At 36.9% G+C, this 19,429-nt stretch overlaps 1 pseudogene; it reads left to right on the top strand.

Moving 5' to 3' along the window:
- The first annotated feature begins 8,631 nt into the window (after positions 1-8,631).
- Positions 8,632-9,633, top strand: LOC119506476 (annotated as a pseudogene).
- The last annotated feature ends 9,796 nt before the right edge of the window (positions 9,634-19,429 follow it).

Genomic DNA, 19,429 nt, shown 5'->3' with positions numbered 1-19,429 from the left:
TATTTTGAGATTAATGAAAAAGAAAAGATAAAATGCCAAAATTTGTAAAATGCAGCTAAAGCAGTTCTCAAATATAAATTTATAGCTGTAAATGACTATATATTTTTTAAAAATCTCAAATCTTTACCCTAAACTTCAACTTTAAGAAACTTGAAAAAGAAGAGTAAATTAAGCCCAAAGAAAGAAGGAAGGAAATAATAAAGATTAGAGAGGAGATGAATGAAAGACATAATTGAAAAACAGTAGAGAAAACCAATGAAACCAAAAGTTAATACTTTGAAAAGATCAACAAATTTAACAAACTGTTAGGGATACTAATCAAGAAAAAAGAAAAGACTCAAATTACTAAAAGCAGGATGAAAGAGGAGACATTACTTCCTTACAGAAACAGAAAGGGTTATATAGGAATAATATTAAAACTTGTATGCCAACAAATTAAATAACCCAAATGAAATAGAAAAAAATCCTAGAAACACACAAACCACCAAAACTGATTCAAGAAGAAATATAAATCTGAATGGAACCCTAACAAGTAAAGAGATTGCATTAATAATTTCTTTAAAACTTCCCACAAATAAATGTGCAAGTACATATGGGCTCACTGATGAGTTATACCAAATGTTTAAAGAATTAGCATCAACCCTTTACAATTTTCCCCTAAAAAGAACTATTCTCCAACTCATTCTATGAGTCCAGTATTGCCCTCATACAAAAACCAGGCAAAGACATACCTACAGACTGATATCCTTTATGAATATAGATGTAAAAATCTCCCACAAAATCCTAGCAGAAAACAGAATGCAGCAACATATAAAAAGGACTGTATGCCAGGGCTGCAAGATTGGTTCAACATATGAAAGCAATCAATATAATACACCTTATTAACAGGACACAGGACAAGACCACATGATCATCACAATAAATGCAGAAACCGTATTTAATAAAATAATGAAAGACCATTTTATGATAAAAACACTCTAGAAAATAGTGATAGTAGTAGACAGTATCTTCCTCACTTTGAGAAAACATGTCAATGAAAAACACACAGGTTTTACATTATACTTAATGTTGAAAGACTAAAATCTTTGCTCTAAGATCGGAGGAAAGGACAGGGATATTCTTTCTCACCACTTCTATTCAACATTGTACTGGAGATTCCAGTCCATACAATTAAATCAGAGAAATAAAACCATCCTGATGGGAAAGGAAGAAGTAAAACTATCTTTGTTTGCAGAAGATATGATCTCAAATATAGAAAATCCTAAGGAATCCTCCAAAACAGTCTGTTAGAGCTTATCAGTGACTTCAGGATGATTGCAGGATACAAGATCAATGTACAAAAATCAGTTGTATTTCTATACCCTATCAATGAACAGTCTGAAAATGTAACTAAGGAAGCAGTTCTATTACAATGGCATCAAAAGGAATAGAGCATTTACAGGAAAATTAACAAAATACGTGTAAGACTTGTATACTGAAAACTACAAAATATGGTTGAATAATAAAACTTAAATCAATGAAAGGGCACCCCATGTTCATGGATTAGAAGACTTAATATTGATAAGATGGCAAAATCCCAAGTTGATCTACAGATTCAATATAATCTCTATCAAAATCCCAGCTGACTTTTGCAGAAATTGACTAGATGATCCTAAAATTCATATTCTAATGCAATCTTAAAAAAAAACAAATATCTTACTACAGTGCTACAGTAATCAAGACTGGTGGTACTGGCATAAAGATAAACATATAAATCAATGGAATAGGAATTGAGAGTCCATAAATAAATCTATATATTTATGGTAAATTGATTTTTGACTAGGGTGCCAAGATGATTCAGTGTGAAAAAAAATAGTCTTTTCAACAGTCCCTGAGACAACTGGATATCCATGTGAAAAGAATGAATTTGGACTCCTTGCTCACACCACATACAAAGCTCAAAATAGATGAGAGACCTACATGTAAGAGCTAAAACTACATAGCGCCTAGAAAGAAAGAAATTTAAATCTTTATGACCTTGGATGAGGAAACAATTTCTTAGACACCAACAGCACAAGTAACCAAAGAATGTATAGATAAATTGGATTTCATCAGAACTAAAACTTCTGTGCTTTGAAGCCCACTGTCAAGAAAGTGAAATGACAAACCATAGACTGGGATTTAAAACTTTGCAAATCATATATCTGATAATGGTCTTTTATCCAGAATATGTAAAAAACTATTACAATTCAACAAAAAAAGACAAATTAATAAGTGAGCCAATGATTTGAATAGAAATTTCTCCAAAGAAAATACAATGAAAATCCAAAGCACAATAAGCTGCCACTTCACATTGACAAGGATAGCTACAATAAGAATGACATACAATACCATAGGTTGGCAAGAATGTGGAGAAATTAAGACCTTATACATTGCCAGGGGAAAGTAAAATGGTGCAGCTGCTTTTGAAAGCGGTTCCTTAATAAATTAAACATAGAGTTACCATATGACTCAGTAATTCTACTCCTACATACATACGCAAGAGAGCTGAAAGCATATGTTCACAAAAAACCTGTACATGAATATTCACAGAGGCATCATTCATAATAGCTAAAAAGTGGACACAACACAAATGTCCATGAACTGATGAATGAATAAACAAAATGTGGTATATCCATATGATAGAACACTATTTACCCATAAAAAGGCCACATGTTGTATAATTCCTTTTATATAAAATGTTCAGAAAAGGCAAATCCATTTGAGATAGAAAGTAGATTAGTGGCTGCTAAGGGCTGGGGAGAGGAGAATGTGGAGTGACAGCTAATGGGTTTGGGGTTTCCTTCTAGGAGATAAAAACATTATGGAATTAAAGAGTAGTAATAATTTCACAACTATGTGACTATACTAAAACCCACTGAATTGGGCACTTTAAATGAGTGAATTTCATTGTATGTGAATTATACCTTAATAGAAACATTTAATAGGGCTTCCTATCTCAAGGAAGATAAATTTCCATTTGGTTTCCATTTAGAAGTATGAGTCCAGGCAAGGAGAATTATTACATACTAACATTAGCCATCCTTTAAATTCCAAATGTTTATTAGGTTGAATTCTATTTGTTCCATGTATCCTTCCTTAAACACTCCTGCTTCCAGTGATCATAACTTTTTAAAGGTGCACAACATGTAATGGGATCTGCCACACATATTATCTGTCAGTCAGCCAGTCAACAAATATAACAATGTACCAGGCATGGTTATTGGTACAGGAGACACAGTGAAGATCTAGAGTATCTGCCTTCAAAGAGTTTTCAGTCTAGTGTGGCAAGAAAGGAAGTATGTAAAGAAATGGAAAATTAGGATAATTGTAAGTACTGATAAATGATATGAAGAATATAGAAGAGAGGATGGGTGCAGGGTGGGTGAGGGGTAGGAAAGGACAGAGAGAGAGGACATGTCATGAAGGGGCAGGAGAGAGTCTACAAAGGGGCATGAGGAAACTTGGGGGTGATGAATATGTTCATTATCTTGAATATGGTGATGTTTCACAGATGTATAAATATGTCAGAGCTTATCAAATTGTACACTTGAAATAAGTGCTGTTTATTATATGTCAATTTTACCTTATTAAAGCTATTAGTCATTGAAAAAAATATGAAATAAGGTATAGAACATAGAAACTTGGGTGCAGTTTGAGCTATCATGATCAGAGGGCCTTTCTGAGAAGGTGACAATTATGTTGAAACTTGAATGATGATAAGGAAGAAGCCATGAGATGATCTGGGGAGGAAGTGTTCTAAGCAGAATAAAAACAGGAAGGAAAAAAGAAAGAAGGCCAGTGTAGTCAAAGATATTGACAGGTGCCATATTGTGTAGGGCCCCCATGTAAGGAGTTTGTATTTTGTTAAAGCATAACAAGAAGCTAATTGAGGGTTTTAAGTCATGAAATAGCTTCATTTATTTATTCAACAAACAAATATTTATCAATCCTTTCCTATGACTCATGCACTATTCTAGGCTCTGGGCATATTACCAGTGTACAAACAAAAATCCCTGCCCTCCATGAGAGCTTTGATTATTGTTGGGATGTATGGACAAACACAAGGAGGCAAATAAACAACAGATATATGTGTAATGTGTGAAATGGTCATGAGTGCTGTGGAGAAAAATAAAATAAGGAAGGGATGTGAGAATGCTAGGGTGAGAGAAGATTGCATTTTAATATAAGATTGTCAGGGAAGGCTTCCCTCATTGAAAATGATGGAATAGCAACTGTTAGTCACTGTTATCAGTAATGGGTGCTTTGGCATCTCTCATTGGTTCCCTTGACCCTGTCCACTCCATTAAACTCTCTTTGATTAGTGCTTTACAGTAAGCCATCTGTTTCCTGCCAGGACCCTAATGACATAACAGTGGAACTGGTAAAAATAGGTCAGAGGTAGAAGCACTTGAAACCTGAGGTCCAATCTATTGTGCATTATTCACTATAATTTGGATCACTGAAAATTATCATAAACTCTATATAATTATGATTCTAAGTATCATTTAATTTGCATCCTTTACTCTGTCTTACAACTAATTGGATTAAAAGCAGAATGTAGGGAAGACATATCATCAACATGGCAACATAAACAGGTCCTAAAAACCTCTCCCCAAAGATTCAGTGAAAAAAAAGGACAATTTTCACTTGTTCTGAACTTTGGAAGAAGGTATATATTGGAGAAGAATCCCACAAATGCTGAAATGAAGAAAGAAAAAAATATCAGGTAGGAAGCTTCTGTCCCAGACTGGCCAGTCCTATCACTTCCCCCTCACTCAGTCTCACACAGCTTGGGAAGTGCCCAGAGGCAGCAGCCAAGATCCCTCCCATATCCTACCAGGTACACAGACTATAAAATCTCTCACAGCACTGAAACAGATCCCCACATATATCCAGAGACAGAGACTCAAGCCCACAGGGACCCACAGCAGGATTTAAGCTGTGGGAGAGGGCAGAATAGAAAAGGGCAACAAGAAGGAGTTTCCCAAATAGAGGCTTAGGGAGCGAATGGCAGGATTTTTCTCAAAAGCAGTAAGTATACAGGCAGAAGCTGTCTGAATCAACTATTTGGGGACATGGGGGACAAGGGAGGACATTTCAAGGCCCAGGTCAGTGAAGGACAAAGAGTCTAAGAAAACATGGACAGAAGGCATATTTCTAGTTGTGGGTCTGTGTCCACCCCCCACCCATGAGGAAAAAAGCAGTAGGTGGCTTGATCTTTGCCTGGGGAGTGGCTGCAGATTGAGACACCTGGGGGAATCCTCTACTGCAAGTAAGGTGGGGGACACAGCCATACATTGAGCCAAATTTTAGCCAATGAAGTGAGGGCACAGGAATCCCACAGTTTCAGCCCTGCCTGGTCAGATGCTGCAGGCCTTCAGGCAGTAGACAGCTTCTGAGGACATTTAAGTCATCAAATGGCACCACCTATTGGGAAGATTGGAAAGTGCAGGTGAAAACTGTAGGACTTTTCAGAGCCTCTCCAAGACTCTATCCTAGGCCCATCAGAGCTGGTCTACACCCCTGCATGGATACCCAGCCCTGACTTGGCTGAGAAATACTGACAACCCAACTGGCAAAGGAGTGCCCTAATACAAATCTGGGGAAAACTAATCCTAGACAGGAGAGAGAAATCCACCTTCAAAATAGACCCAAAAAGATAATCCAATGACCAGATATCAGCAAACAATCACAAGGCATACTAAAACTCAAAAAGAAATGGCCCAGTCAAAGGAACAGATCAAAAAGTTGGAGGAGAATCTGGAACAACTAATCAAAGATGTGCAAAAAAATCTGAATCAATCGAAAGAAATGAAGGAAAATGTATATAAAGAGATAAGGGATATTAAGAAGACACTAGAAGAGCATAAAGAAGAATTTGAAAGAAAACCTAGAAAATAGCAGACATTATGGAAATAAAAGACACTGTGGATGATTTAAAAATATACTGGAGACACACAAAAGCACATTTGAAAAGGCAGACGAAAGAATCAGCAAGCTAGAAGACAGAACACCCAAATTCAAAGAGACAGAACAAATGGAGAAAAAAATAGAAATATTTGAGCAAGGTCTCAGGGAATTGATTGACAACACAAAGTGCACAAACATACACATCATGAGTATTCCAGAACGAGAAGAGAAGGGAAAGCGCCAGCAAGAATATTTGAAGAAATAATGGGTGAAAATTTCCCAACCCTTATAAAAGACATAAATATGCAAATCCAAGAAACCCAATGTACACCAAACAGAATAGACTGAATAGACCCACTCCAAGACACATAGTAATCAGACTGTCAAATGCTGAAAAAAAGGAAAAAATCTGAAATGAGCAAGAGAAAAGCGATTCACCACAAACAAGGGAAGCCAAATAAGACTAAGTGCTGATTTCTCATCAGACACCATGGAGGCAAGAAGGCAGTGGTATGATATATTTAAGATACTGAAAATAATTGCCAGCCAATAATTCTCTATTCAGCAACGCTGCCTTCAAAAGTGAAGGGGAGTTTAAAATATTCAGATAAACAAAAGCTGAGAGAGTTCATTAGTAAGAGTCCAACACTACAAGAACTACTAAAGGGACTGTGGCTAGCTGAAAAAGAAAAGACAGGAGAGAGAGTTCTGGAGGAGGGTACAGAATTGAAGAATTTTAGTAAGGGTAACTTAAAGGATAAAAAAGGAAAAAAAAATAGATCTAACAAATAAAAACTAAATGATAAGATAGTTGAATTAAGAACTGCCTTTACAGTAATAACCTTGAATGCTAATGGATTAAACTTCCCAGTCAAAAGACACAGATTGGCAGAGTGGATTAAAAAATATGATCCATCTATATGCTGGTTACAAGAGACTCATCTTAGACTCAGAGATACAAATAGGTTGAAAGTGAAAGGATGGAAAAAGATATTCTACACAAGTAGTAACCAAAAAAAAACCTGGGATAGTGTGCCAGTTTGGATGTGTTATATCCCCCAGAACACCATTATCTTTGATGCAATCTTGTGTGGACAGACATATTAGTGTTGATTAGATTGTAGTTCTTTGAGTGTTTCCGTGGAGATGTTATCACTCAACTGTGGGCGAGATCTTTCATTGGATAATTTCCATGGAGGTGTGGCCCTGCCCATTCAGGTTGGGCATTGATTCATTCACAGAAGGAGAGAGCTTGGTACAGCCAAGAGGGACACTTTGAAGAATGCACGGAAGCTGAGAGAGGAGCTGCAGGTGACAGACAGTTTGAAGGTGGCCATTGAAAGCAGACTCTTGCTCTGGAGAAGCTAAGAGAGGACAAACACCCCAAGAGCAACTGAGAGTGACATTTTGAAGAGGAGCTGTGGCCTAGAGAGGAGTGTCTTGGGAGAAAGCCATTTTGAACCCAGAACTCTGGAGCAGATGCCAGCCACATGCCTTCCCAGCTAACAGAGGTTTTCTGGACACCATTGGCCATCTTCCAGTGAAGACACCTGATTACTGATGTATTACCTTGGACAATTTATGGCCTTAAGACTGTAACTGTGTAACCAAATAAACCTCCTTTATAAAAGCCAATCCATTTCTGATGTTTTACAAAAAGGCAGCATTAGCAAACTAAAACAGATAGCTATACTAATATCAGACAAAATAGACTTTAAATGCAAAAGTGTTATGAGATACATCTGGTTGATGTTCTTGAAGAGGCTATTGCCTCTGGGTTTTGGGACTTAGCTGACATAGAAGTTCTCTGAAGGATTTGTTTCTGAAGAATAAACTTAGTGAGTGAACCTTTTATAGCTACAATAAAAAATATGCTTTAAAAATAAAAAAGTGGTATGAGATAAAGAAGAACACTATATATTAATAAAGGGGACAATTCACCAAGAAGAAATAAAAATCATAAATATCTATGCTCCTAATCAAGGAGCACCAAAGTATATGAGGCAAACAGTGGCAAAAATGAAGGGAGGATTACATGACTCTACCATAATAGTGGGAGATTTCAACACACCACACTCTCCAGTAGATATAACATCTAAACAGGATCAGTAAAAAAACAGAGAACCTAAATAATATGATAAATGAATTAGACCCAACAGACATATATAGAACATTACCTCCCAAAATGGCAGGATATACATTCTTCTCAAGTGCTCATGGAATATTCTCCAGGATAGACCACACATGAGGGCACAAAACAGGTCTTAATAAATTTTAAAAGACTGAAATTATCCAAAGCACTTTCTCTGACAATAATGGAATGAAGCTAGAAATCAATAACAAAGAACCAGAAAATACACAAATATATGGAAGTCAAACAACATGCTCTTAAGCAGTTAGTGGGTCACAGAAGAAATTGCAAGAGAAATCAGTAAAAATCTTGAGACAAATGAAAATGAGAACACAACATATCAAAACTTACAGGATGTGGCGAAGGCAGTGCTGAGAGGGAAATTCATAGCCCTAGATGCCTACATTAAAAAGGAAGAAAGAGCTAAAGCCATTGACAACTGAACAACTGGAAAAACTGGAGACAGAACAGCAAACTAACCCCAAAGCAAGCAGAAGTACATAAATAACAAAGATTAGGGCAGAAATTAATGAAATGAGGAAAAATAACAATAGAGAGTATTTCACACCATGTGGCTCCTTAGTTCCTGGCAGGTACTGCTGTGGGTGCTCTGGCCTCCTGGCCATAGCCTGGAGGGTTGGGGCTGTGTACCTGAGTGAGGAGGAGCCCCCACATGGCCGGACGGGCCAGGACATGTCAGCAGAAAAGGCCAATGCAGTGCTGGGGCTGGACACTGATGGTGATCACATGGTTATGCTGTCTGTGATTTCAGGGGAAACTGAGGACAAACTGAGCTCAGAGTCCAGCAATGGCACCTGCAGGGCTGAGGGAGAGGAGGACTTGAGATGCAAAATCAGAGAGAGCCTCTTCTCTCTGGACAGCACTGGAGCAAACTTCCCTGATACAGAAAAGGATTATTACACAGAGCCAGAAGTGGCAGAATCCAATCTATCCCTGATGGAGGACTCCAATAACACTGAAAGTCTGAAATTCCCAAAGGTGAACTGTTGAGGAGAGAAATGTGTCGGGATTAGAAAATCTCACTCTGAAAATTTTAAATATGTCACAGGATCTTATGGACTTTCTAAACCCAAATGGTCGTGACTGCACTGTAGTCCTGTTTTACACCCCTTAAAGCTGATTTTATGCCAGTTTAGCCCCTCATTTTAATTCTTTGATATGGGCATTTCCAGCTCTTCGGTTTTTTGGCACTGGATGCATCTCAGTATGGCAGCCTTTCTACCAGGTTTGGCGCCATGGCTGTTCCTAACATTTTGTTATTTCAGGGCGCTAAACCAATGGCTAGCTTTAATCATACAGACTGAACATTGGAAAATCTGAAAATCTTCATATTTAATCAGACAGTTATAGAAGCCAAGAAAAACATAGTGGTAACTCAGGATGACCAAGTAGGCCCTCTTCTCAGCATGTTGATTAAAATGTGGACTGGTTGCTTGTATTTTTCTTATTCTTTTTAATTAGTTTTAATTAGTTTTATTATGTATGCTATCATTTGAACTGGGAGTATTTAATGGCTAAGTCCAGGACAAGAGCAGGAACACAAAGAGTAGTGATGGCCCAAAAGGATAAGTTGGAAAGAGGAATTTCAATCCTTCATTGCAGAAATTAAGGCTGTGATTTCATACATTTTCTTCAGTGACATGTTGACCTGCAGTTTCACTCAGATTAAAAGCATCATGCATTTATTCAGCTCCTGAAGGAGTAAAAAAATTTCTAAGCTGGTGTTTTAACTAGTATTGTAATAAGCAAATGCAATATTCAAGAATTCACTGTTCTTATTTTTACTACTTCAACATAATACCATATTTTATGGGAGTAACTAGCTTAATATGTGAAAATGTATTCTGGAGGAATAGTGAGTAGAATGATAATATGCTATATACTATATAAGAAGCAGAAATCAGCCTTATATTATAGTTTTAGAAAACTCTTGATTCCCTATATGTCTAAGGTTGGCTTCCTGTTCTTTTGCAATTTCTCTTCCAGAGTCCATAAGCAGGAATGCACTCTGTAAGGAGAAGAGTAATTAGAATGAATAAGTGTGAACTTACAAGTAGCAACTACTACTTGCTGTCTTTGTTGATGGGGAAATGGGGAAATAGAAGTGTGAAATACCAAAAAAAAGGAAAAAGAAGAGAGAGAGAGAGAGAGAGAGGGAGGGAGGGAGGAAGGGAAAGAGGGAGGGAGGGAGGGACAGAGGGAGGGAGAGAGAGAGAGAGAGAAAGAGATAGAAAGAAAGAAAGAAAGAAAGAAAGAAAGAAAGAAAGAAAGAAAGAAAGAAAGAAAGAAAGAAAGAAGGAAGGAAGGAAGGAAAGAAGGAAGGAAAGAAAGAAATAGAATCAATAAAACCAAAAGTTGGTTCTTTGAGAAGATCAGTAATGTTGACAAATGCTTAGCTAGACTGACAAAGATAGAGAGAAGCTGCAAATAAATAAGTCAGAAACAAGAGAGACCCTGAAGAAATAAAAAAAGATCATAAGAGGTTACTATGAACAACTGTATGCCAATAAACTAGACAACTAAGATGAAATGGACAACTTCCTAGAAACACACAAACAACCTACACTGACTCAAGAAGAAATAGAGGACCTCAACAAACCAATCACAAGTAAAGAGATTGAAACACTCATCAAAAACCTCCCTACTGGAAGAAATGTATACCTATTGCAAACTATATACTACAGTTAGTAGTATTTCAACATTTTTCATAAACAGTAACAAATGTACTATACCAACACTACAAGTCAACAATTGAGGGGGGTTGGTTAGGGATAAGGGAGGATTTGAGTTTCCTTTTCTTTTTTTCTTTTTTCATCTTTCACTTTATTTCTTTTCTGGAGTAATGAAAAGTTTCTAAAAATTGAACAAAAATTAAGTGTGGTGATGGATGCACAGCTGTATGAGGGTACCCAGAAAGTGACTGAACACTTTGGATCTTTGGATAATTGTATGGTATCTGAACCAATTCCAATAAAAATTAAAAATTAAAAAAAATATATAAAAAAAAAAAAACCTCCCTACAAAGAAAAGCCCAGGACTGGATGGCTTCACAGGTGGATTTAACCAAGCATTCCAAGAAGAATTAATACAATTCCTGCTTCAAACTCTTCCAAAAAATTGAAGAAGCAGGAACACTACCTAACTCATTCTATGTAGCCAACATTACCCTAATACCAAAGCCAGATAAAGATACTTCAAAAAAAGAAAATTTCAAACCAACATCTCTAATGAATATAGATGCAAAAATTCTCAACAAAATATTTGCAAATCAAATTCAACAGCATATTAAATGAATTATACACCATGACCAAGAGGGTTTTATCCCAGGTATGAAGGGTGGTTCAACACAAGAAAATCAACTACTGTAATATACCACATTAACAAATCAAAAAGGAAAAACCACATGATCATCTTGATTGATGCAGAAAAGGCATTTGACAAAATTCAGCATCCTTTCTTGATAAAAACACTTCAAAAAGTATGAATTGAAGGAAACTTCCTCAACATGATAAAAGGCATATAAGAAAAACCCACAGCTAATATCATACTCAATGGTGAGACACTGAAAGTTTTCCCTCCAAGATCAAGACCAAGACAAGAATGCACACTGTCACCACTGCTATTCAACATTATGTGAGTTCTAGCTAGAGCAGTTAGGCAAGAAAATGAAATAAAAGGCATCAAAATTGAAAGGAAGAAGTAAAGCCATCACTATTTGCAGATGACATGATCTAATATTAGAAAATCCTGAAAAAAATGATAGCAAAGCTACTTGAGCTAATAAATGAGTTCAGCAAAGTGGCAGGAGACAAGTTCAACAGGCAAAAATCAATGCTGTTTCTATACACTAGTCATGAGCTATCTGAGCAGGTAATCAAGGAAAAAAATTCCATTTACAATGGCAACTAAAAGAATCAAATACCTAAAAATAAACATAATCAAGGATATAAAGGACTTGTACACAGAAAACTACAAAACATTGCCAAAAGAAATCAAAGAAGACCTGAATAAATGAAAAGACATTTCATGTATATGGATTGGAAAGCCAAATGTCATTAAGATGTCAATTCTACCCAAATGATCTACAGATTCAATGCAACACTAACCAAAATTCCAACAGACTACTTTGCAGAATTGGAAAAGCCAATTATCAATTTTATTTGGAAGGGAAGGAGCCATGAATAGCTATAAACATCTTGAAAAAGATGAAGTGGGAGGTATCACACTTCCTGAATTTAAAGCATATTATAAACCTACAATGGTCAAAACAGCATGGTACTTGCATAAAGCTAGACATACTGATCAATGGAATAAAATTGAGAGTTCAGAAATAGACCCTCAGATCTATGGTCAATTGATTTTTGACAAGGCCCCCAAGCCCACTCAACTGGGAAAGAACAATGTCTTCAATATATCGTGTTGGAAGAACTGGATATCCATAACCAAAAGAATGAGAGGACCCCTATCACACACCCTACAAAAAAAATTAACTCAAAATGGATCAAAGACCTACATATTAAGAACCAGTACCATAAAACTCCTAGAAGAAAATGTAGGGAGACATCTCCAAGATCTAGTGATAGGCAGTAGCTTCTTAGATTTTACACCCAAAGTGCAAGCAATGAAAGAAAAAAATGGATAAATGGGAACTCCTCAAAATCAAATACTTTATTGCTTCAAAGGATTTTGTCAAAAGGGTGAAAAGGCAATCAACTCAATGAGAGAAAATATTTGGAAACCACATATTTTATACGGGTTTAATATCCAGAATATATAAAGAAATCCTACAACTCAACAATGAAAAAACAAACAACCCAATTTAAAAATGGGCAAAAGACATGAATAGACATTCTTCTGAAGAGAAAATACAGATGGCTAAAAAGTATATGGAAAGATGCTCAGCTTCACTAGTTATTAGGGAAATGCAAATCAAAACCACAATGAGATATCATCTCACACCTCTTAGAATGGCCACTATTAAGCAAATAGGAAACTACAAGTGTTGAAGAGGATGTGGAGAAATAGAAACACTCTTTCCTTGCTGGTGGTACAGTCACCATGGAGGATGGTTTGGTGCTTCCTCAGGAAGCAAAGTACAGAGTTCCCTTACTAACCAGTAATCCTATTATACCAGAAGATCTGAAAGCAGAGTCGTGAACAGACATTTTCACACTGATGTTCATAGTGATATTATTCACAATTGCCAAAAGATGGAAACAATCAACAGATGAATGGATAAACAAAATGTGGTATAAACATATGATGGAATGTTATTCAGCAGTAAGAAAGAATGAAGTCCTGAAGCATGTGACAATACGGATGAAACTTGAGGACATTATGTTAAGTGAAACAAGTTAGACACAAAGGGACAAGTATTGTATGATCTCACTGATATGAACTAATTATAATATATAAACTCATGGACATAAAATATAGAATATGGGTTACCAGAATATAGAATGAGGCTAAGGAGTGGGGAGCAATCGCTTAATGAGTACAGAATGTTAAATTAAATTAACTTAAAAGTTTGGAGATGGACAGAGGTGACGGTAGCACGTTATTGTGAGAATAATTATCAGTGCTGAATGGTGCATGAATGTGGTGGAAAGTGGAAGTTTAGAGTCCTGTATGTCAATAGAAGGAAAGTTAGAGGTTAAAACATGGGAATGTACAACATAGTGAATCTTGTGGTGGACAATGTCCATGATTAACTGTACAAATATTAAAAAGTTCTTTCACGAACTAGAACAAATGTATGACACTATCGCAAGGATTTAATAATAGAGGGATATATGGAAAAAAATGTACCTATTGCCAACTATGGACTATGGTTAACAGTAATATTTTCATATTTTTTCATCAACAGTAACAAATGTTCTACACCAATACTATGAGTCAATAGTGGGAGGGAGGTGTGCAAGGATTTGGGTTACCTTTTTTTATTTTTTACTTCTTTTATGAAGTAATGAAAATATTCTGAAATCAATCATGAGGTTGTATGCACAACCAAGTGGTACTACTGTGAGCCAGTGATTGTACACTTCAGATGGTTTGTATGGTATGTGAACATATCTCAATAAAACTACATTTTAAAAAACAAAGCAGAATGTAAGGAAGAAGCAGCAGCTGTAGTCTTGTTATATGACCTTGGAAAAGTTATATCACTTCCTTGAACTTCAGTTTTTGGCAGGTAAGTAGACATGGTAACTACTGCCTCGACTTCTAGAAGTTCTTAAATAATAAGTTTGTAGCTCCTCCAAGATCCTTAAAGAAAGTTGTCAGAGGAGGACTGAGGCCAATTGTTAGTTTTAAATTATTCAAAAATGATACTGGTACCTAAAAATCCACAAATGCTAGCTAGAATTAGAAGAGAGAGGGTTAGGGGTGGGGATGGCTATCAGTACCTGCAGTGTCAAAATACATGTCATTTTAAGCTGTGTTCAGTAATTTTTTTTCTACTAGAATAGATTCCTTTGGTCAAAGTCACAGGATTAAAAGCAGAAAACACACTAAAGACTTTGGAATGGCAGTCTAAATATTGACCGTTCTCAGCTTGTTTCCTTTAGGTCTCCTTGGTGAAAGCTACATCTAGGAATGATACACAGTCAAGCAATCCTGGCATTTGGCAGCTAAGTACCTCTGGATCTCTGGCCTTCAGTGCCCAGAGGATAATTCTTAAATCTACAAACTGTCCCGTGCAGCACTTTTTTCCTCCTCCTCAAATAATATCCAATTACTGAGTGCTGTGCTGGGAGAACGTGGGGAAATGCTAGAAGGAAACACAGCTGAGAGCCACTGTGGTTTGACAGCTCTCCAGCTACTTTGAAAATATTTTGGCAAAAACAAGATTTTAAGTAAAACTGTTTCCTTTGGTAACATACCCCAAACTGCAGGTTTTACATTTTCAGTTCCATGTTTTGAGCCAAAGTGTCAGGGTGGGGAGTAGCAAAAGAAAAAAAAACCTGTTCTTGAGGGAAGAAGATAGAATCTAAAGAAAAGATTCCTGCATGTGATGCAGGAATGAGGAGGAGGAAACATATGGAAGCATATTTAACATTTTCTTTTTCTCTTCTTTACTAAGAAATTTCCTCTGTCAAATCACATTTTCTTTTGCCCTAAGATGGTCTGGAAAGGATTCTCTGGGGATGACCAGGCTAGGATTTGTGTTATTGCTAATTAGAGAATGATAGATGGTTAACTGGGAAGCGTCAAACCACATGGGCCCTTTATTTCAGGTCATCTCACACTGCAGCACACACAGAAAGGTATGAAATGGATGTCATTCATCTCAACCGACTAGTTGTTCCTTGGAGAATGTGCTTAACTTTTTTTTGCTTCATTTTCCTTTTCTTTCCAGCAATGCACAAAGTCCCTCCATTCTTGAACATACCAGTATCTCTCCTATCTCCAGGTTTTTGTAAATGCTGTTTTCTCTGCCTCCAAACTCCATGTCTCCCCACCTATCTAACCTTGTTTATTTTTCAAATTTCAGAATAAATATCACTTTTTCAGGGAAGCCTCCTTTTATTTTCCAGATGATGTTATCTTCCTATGTTCTCTTTCTGCCTATCTGTTCATACACTCCCCAATACTCTGTAAATTCCACAAGGGTAGGAGCCATATTTTGCTTAATCAACATCACATCCCCAGGGCAATGAGAACTATGGGTTCTCATTAAAAATTATCAAATAGTTGTCTGACTGAGGCTGCCTACCTTTACCTTTTCTTTCTCATTGTCCTTTCCTAATAACCTATGCCATCCTTTGCTTTCCTTTATATTTCTCTTTTTCCTTTTTCCCCTATCATCCATGCTCCCCCCCTCTTCATATTTAAAGGTCCTGTCTAAAGCAAGGATTTGTAGAAACATACTCTCAACTATAGCATTTAATATGGTAAGACATTTCAGTGATTATTTAATTCAACCTCCCCCAATTTTATAATTGTTCTTGGGACTCAGTTTCTCAAGATCACACAGCTAGTTGGGAAGAGAGTTTAAATTAGAACTTTGGAATCCTGACTCTTCATTTAATCTTCCTTTCATTACTGTCAGTTGAAGTGTTGGAGGGGAGGGAGAGCCCAGATAGTATTGGTAATTTCCCTACAGCACAAGTTCCCTGTTATTTGAGAGTTTGAAACCTTGTTAGAGAGAGACTTTACTCCTTGGTTCTTCCTATATAGTTGCTATTATAAGAATAAAACAGGATCAAACTCTCTCCTCAAATTCCCTAAGTTTCAGGAAGATCCTTCCATCTTGGAGTGCTAAGGGGAATAATCAAATTTGAGATTTAGTCCCTAAAATAAACACATGTGAAAAAGAGTGACTCCAAAGCTCCAGCACAACGCTAAAAAAGAGAGAGAAATAAATGGCATTTCTCCTCAATAATGGTTGTAACAATAGCTAACACACACTTATTTATCATTATGTATCTGGCACTGTTCTAGGAGCCAGTTCTAAACGGCATGTATTTACTCATTCAGCCACCAACAACCCTGTGAGTTAAGCACTATTAACCCTACTTTCCATATGAGGAAACAGAGGTATGAAGATATGAAATAACTTGTTCAGTGTCTTTAGCTAGTAATGGAAGCTGAGATTTGAACCTGGTCATCTTACACCAAAGCCAAAGTGGATCACCTTGGATAAAGCTTTTAGCCCAAGAACAACATTTAAGGTTTTTCTCTGCATATTACATGCTATTACAACCTCTGTGAAGGTCCTTCCAACATAGCCATGTTCCACAGGACCTGAGATAATTTGGAGGCAAAACTTTGGGAATGGTGCAAGAAACTTTCATGGGCATAGAGGTGAGGGCCAAGAGGCTCCTCAGAAAAGGAATTCATTTCTGCTTCTCTATGGCAAATACAAATTCCATGCCACACAGCCTTGCACAGTCAGGGCCCTACCATCTTTCTGATGTGCTCTCCTACCATTCTCCTGGTTACTCCCTACTCTCCGGCAGTTCTAATACTTCCCCAGCCCCTTAAACTCATCAACATCACCCTGTCCCAGAGCCTGTCTTCCTGCTCTTTCCTCTTCTTAGAACACCACTCTTCATGTCTTCCCATGACTGGATTACTGATGTCATTCATGTCTCAGTTCAGTGATCACCACTGTCTAGTCCACCTTCTCATTGTTCTATATGGCATGGCTGGAATGATTTGAGACTAGGAAAAAAAAAAAAAAAAACAATTTAAATATGGATAACCCCTAAGCTACAAGAGCAACAGCAAAGAAAGTAAATAAATCTCCCACATACCTTGCTCTTCAGTAATACTACTTCTTAGTGTACCTGACAGGGTAAATTACTTATTAATCAAAGTAAACAAATAAAGCTTAGGAATATCAGCCAAATAAAAATTTGGTTATAGTTACAGGCATACCTTGTTTTATTGGGTTTTGCTTTATTGTGCTTTGAGGATATTGTGTTTTTCACAGATTGAAGGTTTATGGCAACCCTGCAACGAGCAAGCCTGTTGGCACCATTTTTCCAATAATGTATTCACTTCTGTCTCTGTGTCACATTTTGATTTGTAAATTTTATTTTTAGACATAATGATGTTACACACTTAATAGACTATAGTATAGTATAAACATAACTTATATGCTCTGGGAAATCAAAAATTTTGTGTGACTCACTTTATTGTGATACTCATGTTATTGCAATGTTTGCTTTATTGTGGTGGTCTGGAACCAAACCCACAATATCTCCAAAGTATGTCTGTAATTGATATAAGGTTTACTGTCTGAAGTGCATAACTAGCAGGGCCAGTTGTTTATTTAAAAAATCTTTGTTTCAGATAAGAATAAAATCAATAAAACAAAATCATGTAAAAAATACTATCTTTTTCTATTCACTGAGAAAGGACAAATGCATAATGAGTATAAATATCAGATAATTGAGAAATAAGTTAAAAACTGAGGTTGGGGATAGAGAGGAAACAGGTGTAGAACCTCTCTCCATTTTAACCTAGTGAAAAGTTTAATTAAAAGATCATTACTAATTGGTCCCTAGATTATAAGCTCTTACAGTAGTCAAACCTATTCCTATTTCTGAGATGTTGATCCCTTAATGTATAACCTGATTGGTCTCTGGAACATTGGGTATCTGTGTTACACCTGAAACTCAGAGCTAAAGCTTGGCAGATATGAATATCAGTATTAATGCATACAGCAACTGTTTTAAAAAAAAAAGCTGAAATAGAGCCCAGACTTCAATTAGAGATATGAATAAAGAAGATCTGGTTAAGACTAGAGCATATCAGGCCCAAGGGGCAAGGTTGAAACTGACTGTGTTCAAACTTCAGCTTCCACGTGAGACCAAGGAAATAGATGTTTATTTGGTGTAGGATCTATATTTTCTAAATATAACTTCTACAGTCAGTTTGTTCAAGCACTACAATTACATGGAACTTTGAATAGGAAGGGATCTATGGTAGGTCTGTATAGATTAGAATGAAATAGCAACACATCCTAAAGTAACTTGGGTGGAGAATAAAAATATATATTTGGTGCCCCCCTGAAGAGCTGGGGGAGAATGCAAGGGTGTTGGACTTCTCACCTGGATTGTTGCTGATGTTCTCACAAACATTGGGGACTGATGGCTTGATGTGCTGAGCCCTCTGTTTTGGGGCTGGCCCCTCTGAAGCTTGTTGCTGGAAGGAGAGGCTTAACCTGCTTATAATTGTGCCTAAGAATCTCCCCCTGAATGCCTCTTTGTTGCTCAGATGTGGCCTCTAACTCAGATGTGGCTCTCTAAACCACCTTGGCAGGTGATCTTGCTGCCCTCCCCACTACGTGGGGCCTGACTCCCAGGGGTGTAAATCTCCCTGGCAATGCAGGTTGTGACTCCTGGGGATCAATCTGGACCCAGCATCATGGAATTGATAACATCTCCTTGACCAAAAGGGGATGCAAAATGAAACGAAATAAAGCTTCAGTGGCTGAGAGATTTCAAATGGAGTTGAGAGGTCACTCTGGTGGATATTCTTATGCACTATATAGATAACACTTTTTAAGTTTTATTGTATTGGAATAGCTAGAAGTAAATACCGAAACTACCAAACTCCAACCCAGTAGCCTTGACTCTTGAAGATGATTGTATAACAATGTAGCTTACAAGGGGTGACAGTGATTGTGAAAACTCTGTAGATTGCACTCCCTTTATCCAGTGTATGGATAGATGAGTAGAAAAGGGGGGATAAAACCTAAATGAAAAATAGGGTGGGATAGGGGGTGATTTGGGTGTTCTTTTTTTATTTTTATTTTTTATTCTTATTGTGATTCTTTCTGGTGTAAGGAAAATGTTCAAAAATAGATTGGGGTGATGAATGCACAACTATAGTATG

This window comes from Choloepus didactylus, chromosome 11, assembly GCF_015220235.1.
Source record: "Choloepus didactylus isolate mChoDid1 chromosome 11, mChoDid1.pri, whole genome shotgun sequence".
NCBI lineage: Eukaryota > Metazoa > Chordata > Mammalia > Pilosa > Megalonychidae > Choloepus > Choloepus didactylus.
The sequence above is the reverse complement of the archived record's forward strand: the minus strand, read 5'-3'. Positions and strand labels throughout refer to the sequence as shown.